This window comes from Scyliorhinus torazame, chromosome 11 (assembly GCF_047496885.1).
Source record: "Scyliorhinus torazame isolate Kashiwa2021f chromosome 11, sScyTor2.1, whole genome shotgun sequence".
NCBI classification, from domain to species: domain Eukaryota; kingdom Metazoa; phylum Chordata; class Chondrichthyes; order Carcharhiniformes; family Scyliorhinidae; genus Scyliorhinus; species Scyliorhinus torazame.
In genome coordinates this window covers 35196792-35211448 of record NC_092717.1, presented here as the reverse complement: position 1 = coordinate 35211448, position 14657 = coordinate 35196792, and positions in this window count along the sequence as shown.

Here is a 14657-nt window from a genome sequence, read left to right as displayed (position 1 = left end):
TTAGGAGACCACATCTCCCGGTTGGGTGTGCGGCCGGATGCAGACAAGGTGGCAGCCATCACGGCCATGCAGAAGCCGGCGGATAAGAAGGCGGTGATCCGGTTCTTAGGAATGGTCAACTTCCTAGGAAAGTTCATCCCTAACCTCGCTTCCCACACCATGGCTCTCCGCAACCTAGTTAGGAAGACTACGGACTTCCAGTGGCTTCCCGCCCACCAGCGTGAATGGGAGGAGCTCAAGGTCAAGCTGACCAACGCCCCGGTATTGCCGTTTTTCGATCCTGCAAGGGAGACAAAAATATCAACGGACGCCAGCCAATCTGGCATAGGGGCAGTGCTCTTGCAACGAGATGACGCCTCGTCATGGGCCCCTGTTGCCTATGCGGCACAGGCCATGACGCCCACAGAGCAGCGCTATGCGCAAATCGAGAAGGAGTGCCTAGGCCTGTTGACCGGTGTCGACAAGTTCCATGACTACGTGTATGGCCTTCCCCAGTTCACTGTGGAGACCGACCATCGCCAGCTGGTCGGCATCATCCAAAAAGACCTCAATGACATGACCCCTCGCCTAAAACACATTCTGCTCAAGCTCCGGAGATACGATTTCCAGCTCGTGTACACACCGGGTAAGGACCTGATCATCCGACGCTCTGTCCAGGGCAGTCACCACTCAGTCCGACCCAGAGGGGTTCGTTTGCCAAGTCGACGCCCATGTGGCCTTCACGGCCACCAATCTGCCGGCCACGGATGAACGCCTAACCCACATTCGCCGTGAGACTGCGACTGACCCCCTGCTACAACGTGTGATGCGCCACATGACTGACGGATGGCTCAAGGGACAATGCCCGCAGTTCTATAATATATGAGACGATCTGGCAGTCGTTGATGGCGTCCTCCTGAAGCTGGACCGCATCGTGATCCCACACAGCATGCATCACCTGGTTTTAGCACAGCTGCACGAGGGCCACTCGGCGTAGAGAAGTGCCGACGGAGGGCCCAAGAGGCTGTCTACTGGGTTAGCATAAATGAGGACATTGCCAACACTGTGCTCAATTGCCCCATCTGTCAGCAGTTCCAGCCGGCCCAACCACGGGAGACCCTTCAGCCCCATGAGTTGGTCACGTCCCCTTGGTCTAAGGTAGGCGTGGACCTGTTCCATGCGCTCGGCAGGGACTATGTTCTCATAGTTGATTATTTTTCCAGCTATCCCGAGGTTGTACGCCTGCACGACATCACGTCATCGGCTGTTATCCGTGCCTGCAAAGAGACCTTTGCTCGTCACGGCATCCCACTCACTGTGATGTCGGACAATGGCCCCTGCTTCGCGAGCCAGGAATGGTCTAACTTCGCCAGCAGGTACAACTTTGTACACGTGACGTCCAGTCCCCTGCACCCCCAGTCAAATAGCAAAGCAGAAAAGGGCGTCCACATCGTAAAGAGGCTCCTCTGCAAGGCTGCTGATGCAGGATCCGACTTCTGCCTCGCTTTGCTGGCCTATCGCTCGGCTCCACTGTTCACGGGCCTATCACCAGCCCAGCTGCTGATGGGTTGCACCCTCAGGACCACTGTACCGTCCATTCACGTCCCAGACCTCAACCATGCTCCGGTCCTTCAGTGGCTGCAACAGTCTCGCGCGCAGCACAAGACGGCGCATGACGCTCGAGCGACTGATCTTCCTGCTCTGGCGCCAGGTGACAACGTCCGAATCCATCTTCCGGAGGGTGGCTGGTCTGCGACTGCTGTGGTTCGTCGGCTGGTGGCTCCCCGCTCGTTCCTGGTTGTCTGCCTGATGGCTCAATTCGCCGCCGCAATCGGCGTGCCCTTCGTCTGGTTCCACGTTCGCTACGCGATCCTCCACCGGTGCCACGCCCTCCTGTTGTCCCCGGCCTGTACTTTGTAGAGCTTCCAGATACTCTGCATCCTCCTCACTCTGCCGTGGCACGGCCCGATCCTCAGCCGGTGGCTCCTGACCCACCCTTGAGGCGGTCAACCCGAATTCGTCACCCACCTCAGAGACTTGATTTATGAGCCTTACAATGTTGGACTCAATGCTTTGTTCTTTCATCCTGTTTCAGCATTTCACTAGTTTGTTTATAGCATTCGTTATTAGTATTGTTGTTGGTGTAACACCTTGTTTTTCTTTTCTCTGCACCAGGCACCTTCCCGTGTATATAGACTAGCCTCATGTACATAGTTATGTAAATACTGCACACACATGGTCAGATACACTCATTACACGTTATTTATTCTCACATAGGCACATGTTCATTGTAAAAAAGGGGGATGTCATAATATACATCAGTACATTATGGTGCAATCACATACACACACTGATGGACATGCAGTGGGACCAACCAGCATACATAACACCGCAGCCAATCACCAGTGAGAGCACAAGCACTATAAAGACAGGGGACAGGAAAGTTCCCGCTCATTCGAGCAGCAGCCAGCTCAGAGCACAGAGCTCACAGCCTGCATCACAGACATTCACCATGTGCTGAGTGCCTCACCATAGCTAGTGATAGGAAAGGGTCCACAGCTAAGCTGGTATTGCTTATACCCACGTTTACAGTATGTTAGCATAGTTGAAAAGTTAATAAAATAGCATTACACCACTTCCAGCATTGTTGGCTTGTTTGCGAACCAGAACACCCAACACGACAGGTATCACGCCTACCTCATGCCGCCGAGGACCCTGGTTCAATCCCAGCCCCTGGTTACTGTCCATGTGCAGTTTGCACATTCTCCCCATGTCTGCGTGGGTCTCACCCTCACAACCCGAAGAGACTTGTCGGATTGGTGAATTGGCCATGCTAAATTGCCCCTTAATTGGTAAAAAAAGAATTGGGTACTCAAAATGTATTTTAAAAAACAGCTGTCTAACCCACTGAGCTAAATTGGCTCCCGGTTGAGACAAGGGACTAACTAGAGAACTGAACAATAGAATTATCTGACAAGGAGAGGCTTATGATGTCGTTCAAATGAATAGAAAGGCTGAGGGTCGGTGAGGGTTTTACAAATCAGCAGAAGATGACCAATAAATTGATAAAGAGGGAGAAAGTAGAACTCCAGAAAGATGAATAAAAGAGTTGGCAAGAGCTGTCACGAGCTGTCACGTAAAATGAGAGAGGTAGGTGAAATTATAATGGCCAATAAGGAAATAGCTGAGACATGAAGCCAATAGTTTGTCCATCTTTTTCTGCCCTTTCCCACCGGCAGGATCTTCCACTGCCGCCGGAGGTGACCTCCCACCATGGGCACCCCGACGGCAGAGGATGCAAATCCTCTGCCATCGGAAACGGAAACCCCGTTAACAGCAGCGAGACAGAAATATCTCATCGCCAGCCCCTGGAAGGTCGTGTCCGCCATCGCAAAACATGCCGCGAGAGGAGGGCGCAGAAAATCCCACCCAATCTATCTGCCTTCACAGTTAAAAACACAAAAAACAGTTTGCAAAGAGTGCAAAAGGGTCGAATGACAATGAGAATCTTAAAGTAAAGAATATTAGTGAAGAACAAGCGCTGGAGAAATGAATGGGACTGAAAGTCAACAAATCACATTGGTTAATGGTCTACAACCTCAGACCTTAAGCAAGGTAGCTGTAGCGATGGTGAGCACGGTCTTTCTTGCAACCTTCCGCCGGCAGTGGGGTCTTTTGCTGCGGGTTTCCGGTGGTGAGGGGTGCATTTAATGGGAACCCCGTTGACAACGGTGGGACCAAAAGACCCCACTGCCGGTTTCATTGGCTGGCAGTGGGGTCTTTTGGTCCCACCGTTGTCAACGAGGTTTCCCATTAAATGCACCCCTCACCACCGGAAACCCGCAGCAAAAGTGCGTCATCGGTCGGAACCATCAGCGTGAAGAGCCTGACACTTACAGCCAGTGGATGCATTGGTTTTGATTTTCTAGAAAGATACCCATGAATTGGAAGGTACCTGATGCAATCCTGCTATTCAACATTATGAGGGACAGCGAAAACAAGGAACTAGGTAACTAATTTGATATCAGTAGTAGTGTTAATGCCGAAGTTTATTATTGAGGACATGGTAATGCGATGCTAAATAAATTGATTTAGTTGCAACAACAACTCACCATTAATTTGCACCTTTAACAAAGTAATGCTTTATGGGAACCATGATTTCACAAAATTGGACACCAAACTAACTAAAAAGATAAGAAGGCAGATAACAAAAAACTTGGTTTTAAGGAGTATCTTCAAGGAGGAACGAGAGGTAGAGAAGTGAAGCGGTCTAAGTTGAGAATCGCAAAGCATTGAGACTTGGCACATCTACCCATAATGCAGCATTTAAAATCAGGAGTGAGCAAGAGGCCAGGATTGCAGAAACACAGATATATCAGAGGGTTGTGCGACTGGAGGAGATTACAGTCGGAGTGTAGAATTTGCCATTTTTTTGGCGAAGGGTCGTCTTGGGCGGGAGAAGCTGAGGGTAGCCTGTCGGAGGCGTTGGCAGGTTTTTTCGTATTTTAAATCTGATGGAGAAAAATAATGTAAGGGGCAGCTCCCACAACATAATGTTGTTGGGAGCCCGTCCCGCCAGCAGCTTTTTCCCAAAGATCGACTCTCCCCTTCCCCCGGCCCCTATGCAACATGTCCCCCCCCCCCACCCCCCACCCACTACGGAACTCACATCCTCCACTCACCGCGGAACTCCACCTCTTCCCCCCCAGCTTGGAACCCCCCTCCGGTGGGTTCTGCTCGCCAGGTGCACGTTATGGTGGACCGGTTGTGATTCAGGGCATGCCGACATGAATGGACAATCTAACGCGGGGACACTATTAGGCGTAAAGGCCTGATAATTATATCAAAATATATGCAAATTGGAATTCCGACTTTTAAAACGATGATTTGCATTACATCATTGATGGGAAGTGGGGACAATCGATCGGGGAAATCCTGCTGACGTAAAAGGCATTTTGGGGCTTCCTTGCGATATAATGCCCCTGCGCCGTTTCCGTCCCCCAAAAATGGGGATCGGAAATCCCAGCAGTAGGGAGGGGCAAGGCCATGGAAGGATTTGAAAACAGAGTTTGCCCGCTTCTGCTGCTAGCAAGGGATGGGAATTTGGCCAAATCTTCCATTCGCTGCAGCCGGACTAGAGAATCCCACCCAAAATTCTAAAATCAAGAAGTTGCTTACAACAGGAGTCAAAGTCGGTTGCTGAGCAGAGAAGTAATGGGCAACTAGGGCCTTGGTACGAGTCACCATATCGGCAGCAGGGTTGTGTCATAACATACACCAGTATATCATGGTGCAGATACACACACACTGATGGACACGCAGTGGGACCAATCAACACACAACACCGCAGCCAATCACCAGTTAGAGCACACGCACTATAAAGACAGGGGGCATCAGAGTTCCCGCTCATTCGAGCTGCAGCTTCCTAGTAGGACAGAGCTCACAGCCTGCAGCACAGATCTTCACCATGTGCTGAGTGCATAGATTGGTTAGGACAAGGCATAGGTCTTTAGATCAAGCTAATATCATGTTAACCCACAGTGAAAGTATGTTAAACAATTTTTGACTTAATAAAATAGTGTTGCACTATTTTAAGTGTTGGTGGCCTGTATGTGTTCCCTGGATCCAGAGCGCCCAACACAACATGATACCAGGAGTTGAGGGATATTAGCACTTCTTGGACCTACCTGCAAGTGATCTGCCTTCCGCCAGCATTCCATCATCCTGCAACATGGACAACATCTGCCCGCCGCTGCCGCTCCGCATCGCCGGTAACCTAGGGGCCAACTGGAAGATATTCAAACAACGCTTCCAGCTCTTCATTGAGGCCACAGACCGAGAGGATGCCTCGGATACCAGGAAGATCGCTCTCTTCCTATCCACGGCCGGGGACGATGCCATCCACATTTTCAATTCTCTCACCTTTGCAGCTGATGAAGATAAAACAAAATTCAAGACGGTCCTCCTCAAGTTTGACACTCACTGCAGCGTAGAGGTGAATGAAAGTTTTGAGCGCTACGTGTTCCAATAGCATTTGCAGAGTAAGGATGAATCTTTCCAATCTTTTCTCACTCAACTCCGCATCTTTGCGCAGTCTTGCAGCTACGGACCCACCTCCAACTCCATGATACGCGACCAGATCGTTTTCGGTGTTCAGTCGGACCCCCTACGACAGCAGCTCCTCAAGGTAAAGCAGCTCACCCTAGTGACCTATGCCCTATACGAAAATGCCACGAGTCGATATTCCCACATCCAAGCGGCTGAAACGGCGCGGCAAGGTCCCCACGAGGCGGAACGAGTCCAAGCAATCGAGCAACTCCAGGGCCTCAGCCTGGATGAGGGCGGCCATTTTGCACGTTTTTCGCGGACTCCCACACTTGTGCGCACCAAATGAGGGGACGGCGACGTCGACGAACATAATGCACAGGCTCGCACCACGTACGACCGCCTGCGCGGTGGCGCAGCGAACGTATTGACGCTGCAACGTGTGGCAACTGTGGCTCCACCCATTTAAAACGGCAATGTCCTGCCAAATCTCGACAATGCCTGAGATGTGACAAACTTCGCCACTATGCTGCCTTATGCCGAATAGCTCAGCCTGCCAACTCATATCGCTTCAGCCAGCCTCGCAGGAATGTCCGGGCCATTCAACCTACGGTCACCGAGTCCGATGCGGACCTACCACACAACATTGACACTGAGGACCCGAAGGCACCTTTTCGAGTCGGTATCGTGACAAAAAACATGGTGTCCCCGAAGCAAAGACCCCAGCCGCTGTCGGTATACAGCATCGATCTGGACGATGAGTGGTGTGCCACCCTGATGGTCAACCGGTCCCAAATACGATTCCGCCTGGACACTGGTGCCTCCGCCAATCTCATTGCGCGATCTGACCTCCAAAGCCTTCGGGTCAAACCAGCCATCCTTCCATTAGCCTGCCAGCTATTGGATTACAATGGGAATGCCATTGATGCCAGTGGCTCGTGCCAACTTGAAGTGACGCACAGGTCACGCAAAGCCATCCTTCCTTTTGAAATCGTGGGCTCCTCGAAAGCCTCCACGCTTGACGCGCAGGCATGCAAGCTGTTGAACCTAGTTCAGAGAGTTCACTCTCTCTCTCCTGATGACACCTCTGCCTTTCAGGACACCGACTTCAGGGCGCAACTCAACGCTATCATCAACCAGCACCACGACGTCTTTGAGGGCATCGGCACGCTCCCATACACCTACAAGACCTTATTGAAACAGAAAGCCATGCCTGTGGTGCACGCACCTCGCAGGGTCGCAGCACCCCTTAAGGACCGCCTCAAGCAGCAGCTGCAGGACCTCCAGGACCAAGGAGTGATCTCCAGAGTCACGGAACCAACCGACTGGGTCAGTTCCATGGTATGTGTAAAAAAACCTTCCGGCGAATTGAGAATTTGCATTGATCCCAAGGATCTGAATCGCAATATCATGAGGGAGCATTATCCAATTCCCAAGGGCGAAGAGCTCAAGTTCCTCAGGGACCACATCTCCCAGTTGGGTGAGCAGCCGGATGAGGACAAGGTAGCTAGCTGCTATCACAGCTATGAAAACGCCAGAGGACAAGAAGGCGGTCCTCCAATTTCTGGGCATGGTCAATTTTTTAGGGAAGTTCATCCCTAACCTCGCCTCTCATTCTACGGCTCTCAGGAACCTGGTCAGGAAGACAACAGACTTCCACTGGCTCCCTGCCCACGAGCGCGATGGAGAGAACTCAAAACAAAACTCACCACGTTCCCGGTCTTAGCTTTCTTTGATCCAGCAAAGGAGACCAAAATTTTGACCGATGCCAGCCAATCCGGCATTGGGGCAGTGCTCCTTCAACGTGATGAGGTCTCATCATGGGCCCCCATTGCATATGCATCACGCGCCATGACCCCCAAGGAGCAGCGCTACGCGCAGATAGAAAAGGAGTGCGCTGGGCCTTCTGACCGGTGTGATGAAGTTTCACGATTATGTGTACGGACTTCCTCAATTCACCGTCAAGGCCGACCATCGCCCGCTGGTCAATACAATACAGAAAGATAGGGCAGCACGGTGGTGCAGTGGGTTAGCACTGTAGTCTCATGGCGCCGAGGTCCCAGGTTCGATCCTGGCTCTGGGTCACTGCCTGTGAGGAGTTTGCACATTCTCCCCGTGTTTGCGTGGGTTTCGCCCCCACAACCCAAAGATGTGCTGGTTGGGTGGATTGGCCATGCTAAAATTGCCCCTTAATTGGAAAAAATGAATTGGGTACTCTAAATTTATTTTAAAAAATAAAAATAAAATAATACAGAAAGACTTGAACGACATGACGGGTCGCCTCCAACGTATTCTTCTCAAGCTCCGGTGATATGACTTCCAGCTGGTATACACCCCAGGCAAAGACCTCATCATTGCTGACGCTCTCTCCAGGGCAGTCAACACTCCATGTGCAGCCCCATGAGTTGGTCACGTTACCATGGACCAAGGTGGGCATCGACCTGTTCCACGCGTTGGGTAGTAACTATGTCCTGATCGTGGACTACTTTTCAAATTACCCGGAGGTGATACGGTTGCACAATATCACCTAGTCTGCAGTCATTCGTGCCTGTAAGGAAACCTTTGCTCGACACGGCATCCCGCTCACAGTTATGTCGGACAATGGCCCCTGCTTCACCAGCCAGGAATGGTCCAACTTTGCCAGGCGGTACAATTTTGTCTATGTGACATCCAGTCCTCTGTACCCCCTGATGTGTTGTGTGTTCTGGATCACATACAGGTCACCAACACTTGAAGTAGTGCAACACTATTTTATTAAAAGGTTAACTATTTAAACATACTTGAACTGTGGGTAAATACGATACTAGCTTTAACTAAAGACCTTTGCCTTGTCCGAACCAGTTGATGCACTCAGCACATGGTGAATGTCTGTGTTGCAGGCTGTGAGCTCTGTGCTCCTAGCTAGCTGCTACTCGAATGAGCGGGAATTCTGATGCCCCCTGTCTTTATAGTGCATGTGCTCTCACTGGTGATTGGCTGCGGTGTTGTGTATGTCGATTGGTCCCGCTGTGTGTCCATCAGTGTGTGTCTGCACCATGATATACTGGTGTATATTATGACATTCCCCGTTTTATATTAAAAAATGTGCCTGCGTGACAATAAATTGTGTGTGGTGAATGTTCCTGACTACGTGTGTCCGAAATATTTACAGGACTATGTACATAAAACTAAGCTATTTACATGGGAAGGTGCCTGGTGGAGAAAAAAACAATGTGTCACACAAATAACGAGATGAACACTAAATACAAACCACTTGAATGATGAAACGGAAGAACAGAACAGACCAGAGAGTCCATTAGTGCACAAAGTTCACAAATTAAGTCTCTGAGGTGGACGACGAATTCTGGTTGACCGCCTCACGGGTGGTTCAGGAGCCACCGGCTGGGGAGCGGGCTAGACTGCGTCAGAGTGAGGAGGATGCACAGTAACCGGAATCTCCGCATAGTCCAGGTCAGGAACAACAGGAGGGCGTGGCACTGGCGGAGGATCATGTAGCGAGCGCGGAACGAGACAAAGGGCATGTCGATTACGGCGCAGAATGGAACTATCCGGTAGATGAACCAGGAACGAGCGGGGAGCCACCTGCCGAAGAATCACAGCAGTTGCAAACCAGCCACCATCCGGAAGATGGATGCGGATGTTGTCATCTGGAAAGAGAGAGTGAACTCTTTGAACGAGGTTTAGCAATTTGCACGCCTGGGCGCCAAGCAGAGAGTCCTTCGAGGAGCCCACGATCTCGAAAGGAAGGATGGCTTTTCGTGATTTGTGCGTCACTTCGAGTTGGCATGAGCCCGTAGCAGGAATGATGTTGCCATTGTAGTCCAATAGCTGGCAGGCCGATGGAAGAATGGTTGGTTTGAGACGAAGGATTTGGAAAGCAGACCACGCCATGAGATTGGCGGAGGCACCAGTATACGGAATCGTATTTGGGACCAATTGACCGTCAGGGTGGCACACCACTCATCGTCTGGATCGATGTTGTATACCGACAGCGGCTGGTGTCTTTACTTCAGGGACAGCCTGTTTTTCGTTACGAAACTGACTCGAAAAGGCGCCTTCGGGTCCTCAGTGTCACTGCTGTGTGGGAGGTCGGAATCGGACTCGGTGACCGTGGGTTGAATTGCCCGAACATTCCTCTGAGGCTGACTGAAGCGATATGAAGTGGAAGGCTGAGCTGCTCAACAGCAGGCAGCATAGTGGCCAAGTCTTCCACATCATTGGCATTGTCGAGCTTTTGCGGGGCATTGCCGCTTTAAATGGGCGGAGCCACAGTTGCCGCACATCGTGACGTCAGCACGTTTGCGTGCCTGCGCATTACGTTCCTCCACATCGCCGTCCCCTCGTTTGGTGCATACAAGTGCGGGAGTCCGTGAAAAGCACGCAAAATGGCCACCCTCATCCAGGCTGAGGCCCTGGAGGTGCTCAATCACTTGGACCCGTTCCGCCCCGTGGGGACCTTGCCGCGCCGTTTCAGCTGCTTGTATATGGGAATACCGACTGGTGGCATTTTCATGTAGTACACAGGTCTCGATGGTTGTCGCTAGGGTGAGTTGCTTTCCTTTGAGGAGCTGCTGACGTAGGGGGTCCGACTGAACACCGAAAATGATCTGGTCGCGTATCATGGAGTCGGGGGTGGGCCCGTAGCTGCAAGATTGCGCAAGGATGCGGAGGTGAATTAGAAAAGATTGGAAAGGTTCGTCCTTACCCTGCAAATGCTGCTGGAACACGTAGCGTTCAAAACTTTCATTCACCTCTACGCTGCAGTGAGTGTCAAATTTGAGGAGAACCGTCTTGAACTTCGTCTTGTCTTCGTCATCTGCAAAGGTGAGAGAGTTGAAAATGTGGATGGTATGGTCCCCGGCCGTGGAGAGGAGAAGAGCAATCTTTCTGGTGTCCGAGGCGCCCTCCCTGTCCGTGGCTTCAAGGAAGAGCTGGAAGCGCTGTTTGAAAGTCTTCCAGTTGGCCCCGAGGTTGCCGGCGATGCGGAGAGGCGGCGGGCTGATGTTGTCCATGTTGCAGGATGACGGAATGCTGGCGGAAGGAAGATCTCTTGCAGGTACGTCTAAGAAGTGCTAGTATGCAACCACTCCTGGTATCATGATGCGTCTACACCATGATATACTGGTGTATATTATGACACCCCCAATCCAACGGCAAAGCGGAGAAGGGGGTACATATAGTCAAACGGCTCCTCTACAAGGCTGCCGATACTGGGTCCAATTTCTACCTCGCCTTCATGGCCTATCGCTCCGCCCCACTGTCCACTGGCCTTTCGCCAGCCCAGTTGCTCATGGGTCGTACCCTGAAGACGACGGTGCCGTCCATTCATGTCCCAGACCTCGACCACGTTCCGGTCCTTCGGCGGATGCAGCTGTCTCGTGCACAGCACAAGGCGGCTCATGACTCCCGTGCAGCTGATCTCCCTGCTTTGGCTCCAGATGATGGTGGCTGGTCTGCAACCACTGTTGTCCTTCGGCAGGTGGCCCCCCACTCGTTCCTGGTTCATCTACCGGAGGGCTCCATTCTGCGCCGCAATCAACGCGCCCCTCGTCTCGTTTCACGCGCGCTACGTGATCCTTCACTGTCGCCTCGCCCTCCTGCCCAGCCTGCCATGGACTATGCAGAGATCCCTGTCACTCTGCATCCCCCTGACTCTGATGCAGTCCAGCCCGCTCCTGAACCAGTTTCCTGCCACAGTCCAAAGATGTGCAGGTTAGGAGGATTGGCCATGCAAAATGGCCCCTTAGTGTCCAAAGTTGTGCAGGTTAGGTAGGGGTACGGGGATAGGGCGGGTGACTGGTGCATGGTCAGTGCAGACTCTATGGGCCGAATGGCCTCCTTCTGAACTGTAGGGCTTCTATGATTTACCCCCTGATACAAAATGGCCAAGCAAAGAAAGGACACTACTATGGCCTGATGGGAAATGTGGCTAACTGAGGATTTTTAACTTGAAGAATATGGTTAGCAGAATAAATGACCTTACACTGTGATCTATGTGATTTATCACACATGGCTTTGATTTTATGACTGGGCATAAAGAGTCAGCAGGATACTGGACAATAAACGTATTCAAGGGAAACATTGACCATGATGAATTAGCAGGATGAAAAGCAACACATGTCCCTGATAATAAACTTATCCAAATCGATGATCAAATGGACTGGAAGAGGGAAGGATGTACTAAAATAATCAAGGACAACTAGCCATAAGATCAGGCATCCTGCAATGAACTAATTTGAAAACAGACCCCTGTGAGTTGTGCTCCTGAAAAGAAATACGACCCCAGAGTGAGTCGTGATTCTTTGAACATTCAAGACCAGAAAGGACAGTGATTGATTAGTGTTACTCTGTGAACTGGAAGCATGAGATCTGTATAAGAAAGAGAGACAAAGAGATTTCATCAGCATAACCTCGAGGAACAACATTGCAGAAGGAGGCTCGTAGCTTGACAAAGTTTGATCCCTCTCTACACCCCCATCAGGTCCTTTAGATAAGTATTAGCAGTTAAAATCAATGCTTGCAAACTTAGAGTGGTGAACAAAGAGGGGAATGGAACCATTGAGTGTGTGATACAATGTAAGAGACTCAGTCTTGTAGCAGTAATAAGTGTTGAAGTTTTATTTACATTTTCCTGATAAAGACGTGATTTGATTTAAAGATAAAGCTGTTGTATCTATCAATTGACTGGCGCAAGGGTCTCGGTCAACAATTCTTTTTAAAATCTTTATAAGTTTCACAAGTAGGCTTACATTAACACTGCAATGAAGTTACTGTGAAAATCCCCTCGTCGCCACACTACGGCGCTTGTTCGGCAAGATTATACAGGCACTGTGTAGACATGTCCCCACAAGAAAAAAGGGTGGTACAGCCAAATCTAGAGCACCCTGCTTATCGAAAAGCATACAGGCCAAGATAAAACAAGAAAAGAAAGCTTATGACAGTCACACAAGATTTAATACTGTGGAAAGCCCAAAGGTCTATAGAAATTACAGGAGAAAAGTAAAAATGGAAATTAGGAAAGCGAAGGGAGGAATTGGAAAGATATTGGCAGGTAGAATCAAAGAAAATCCGAAGATGTTTTATTACCAGTTTATTAAGAGCAAGTAACAACTAAGGAAATGGTAGGTCCTATCAGAGATGTACATGGTAACTTATGGATTGTTTCAGAAGATGTGGGCAGGATTCTCAATAACTACTTTGTCTCTGTCTTCATTCAGCAGAGGGATGATGCAGACATTCTAGTTGAAGAGGAGGAGTGTGAAATATTAGATACAATAAGCATCGTGAAAGAGCAAGGAGTAGAGGAACTGGCATCCTTGAAGATGAGCAAACCACCAGGACCAGATGGATTGTATCCCTGGCTGCTGAAGGATGCCAGGGAGGGAATAGTAGATGCTCTGAGGATCATTTTCCAATCTTCACTAGATACAGGTGCGATCCCAGAAGATTGGAGGTCTACGCATGTTGTACCATTATTTACGAAGGGTGTGAAGGATGGGCCAAAAAATTATAGGCCAGTCAGTCTGACGTCAGTGGTGGCAAATTATTGCAAACAATTCTGAGGGACAGGATGAACTGTAACTTGGAAAGGCACGGTCTGATCAGGGACTGTCAACATTGCTTTGTTGGGGAAGACATAGATGGGATTCTCCGTCCCGCTAGACCCGTTTGCTGGCACGGCACGTCCCTGTCGGCAGTGGAATCCTCCTTCCCAGCAGCCGGCCAATGGGGTTTCCCATTGTGGCCAATCCCACTCCATCAGGAAATCTGTGACCTTGAGTGTGCTGCTGGTGAGGCGGAGGACCCCTTCCTTTGCAGATGGCACAACAATTGGCCATGTAGTTGATAGTGAGGAGGATAGCTATCAAATCCAGAATTATATTAATGGTTTGGTTGAGTGGGCGAAGAAGTGACAAATACAATTCAATCCAGAAAAATGTGAGGTAATATATTTGGGGAGGGCAAATAAAGCAAGAGAATACATATTAAACGGGAAGGTGGTTGAGGAAATGAGAGACCTTGAGTCCATGTCCACAGGTCCTTGAACATAGCAGGAGAGGTGGACAAGTGGTCAAGGAAGTATTACAATCCCAGACCAGACCCCAACAGTGGCCGGGTTACTGGACGGAAACCCCAATATTTTATTTAATTTTGTAAGACTGTGAGGAAAGGATACCTCACTCCAGGAGTGATTTCACACAAAATAGGGGATATTGTATTTGAAACAAACTTTATTAATAACACATCTAAAATATCTTTAACATCATACAACATAATTGCTTACAATTACCCCATAATCAATATAATGACACAATAACCCTTAACTGCTAGCTTTATTTCCATTCAAACAACAAAAACATCTCAGGTCGCAATTCACCTTTAAATACAGTTGTCAGACTCAGGAATACTTGCTGTAAAGAGATGTGTTGGACCCTCCACTTTGAGAAAGAGAGACCTTTTGAGATCTTTTATTTCACAACTATGTTGCCTGGGTTTGATAATTGCAAGCAGGAGGAGAGATTGGACAGGGGAGGGTTGTTTTCCGTAGAGCAGAGGAGGCTAAGGGGTGATCTAATTGAAGTGTACAAAATTATGAGGAGCCTAAGCAGGGGAGCCAGGAAGGAATGGTTTCC